Genomic DNA, 908 nt, shown 5'->3' with positions numbered 1-908 from the left:
ACAGGGTTGTGGAAAAATAATTTCTCTATTTCCATTTAGGACCTTTAATCCCAGAAAAACGGCCATAACTCAAAAACCGTCGAGGCCTAGACGCCATCTTGTTCGGGGCCAACTGCCCATTATGCCAAACCTACGCTCACCAAGTTTCGGCTTCGAAATATTTTCCGTTTTCGAGATAAGGCCCCGTCGTGATTCGTGATGTTTTGCCAAATTGCCATATGATTCCGTATGCCCTCTTGTGGGAAATTCCGGGATAGCGGAAAAACGGTCCAAAACTTGTTTATTTTATAAAACGGAAACCGAATGTCCGACAAAGTTCATTTGATGACTTCCCGGTAGGTCTGGCCCTACCGCACGGCCCGACGCCGACCGCGAATTTTAAAAACGATTTCGGACGTCTAGTAAGGGACCGTATATTTGCAATATGGACTTTTTCACCGATCATACACGAAATGCCGAAATGTTCCCTTAAGGTATGTCAGAAGTGGGATTTGAACCCACGCCTCCATGGGAGACTGCGACCTGAACGCAGCGCCTTAGACCGCTTGGCCATCCTGACTACAGCACAGTCACTGGGTATCGGGTTAAAGATTATGCGGTAAATATAGAAATATGGACAACACTCTAAAATCACCACAGAGACCAGAACAACTATGCACGATACTGACTTGCACTTTCAATAGTCATTTGTTTTTATCAATTAAAAAGTCCAGTCATTGATTTAACCTCAATATTGCCTTCAATGGGAAAGAGTAGTAAATCGTCATTGAATGAGCGCTAAACTGGCCTCAGAATATGGCCATTCTGATATAAATGATAAAATTCCTCAGATAAGACCGAAAAAGTGTCTGGAAATATCAGCAACCAGCAGGGTAAGAGTGACAACAGGTCCACATGGGGGAAATCCT

The 908-nt window shown here is 43.8% G+C and overlaps 1 non-coding gene across 1 annotated transcript; it reads right to left on the bottom strand.

Moving 5' to 3' along the window:
- Window positions 1–476: 476 nt before the first annotated feature.
- Window positions 477–559, bottom strand: trnal-cag (transfer RNA leucine (anticodon CAG)). Its single transcript has one exon. It is a non-coding gene; the product is annotated as a tRNA-Leu (tRNA).
- Window positions 560–908: the final 349 nt, after the last annotated feature.

The sequence above is a fragment of the Oncorhynchus clarkii genome, unplaced genomic scaffold (genome assembly GCF_045791955.1).
Source record: "Oncorhynchus clarkii lewisi isolate Uvic-CL-2024 unplaced genomic scaffold, UVic_Ocla_1.0 unplaced_contig_1075_pilon_pilon, whole genome shotgun sequence".
NCBI lineage: Eukaryota > Metazoa > Chordata > Actinopteri > Salmoniformes > Salmonidae > Oncorhynchus > Oncorhynchus clarkii.
This window is presented reverse-complemented; position numbering and strand designations above follow the sequence as displayed.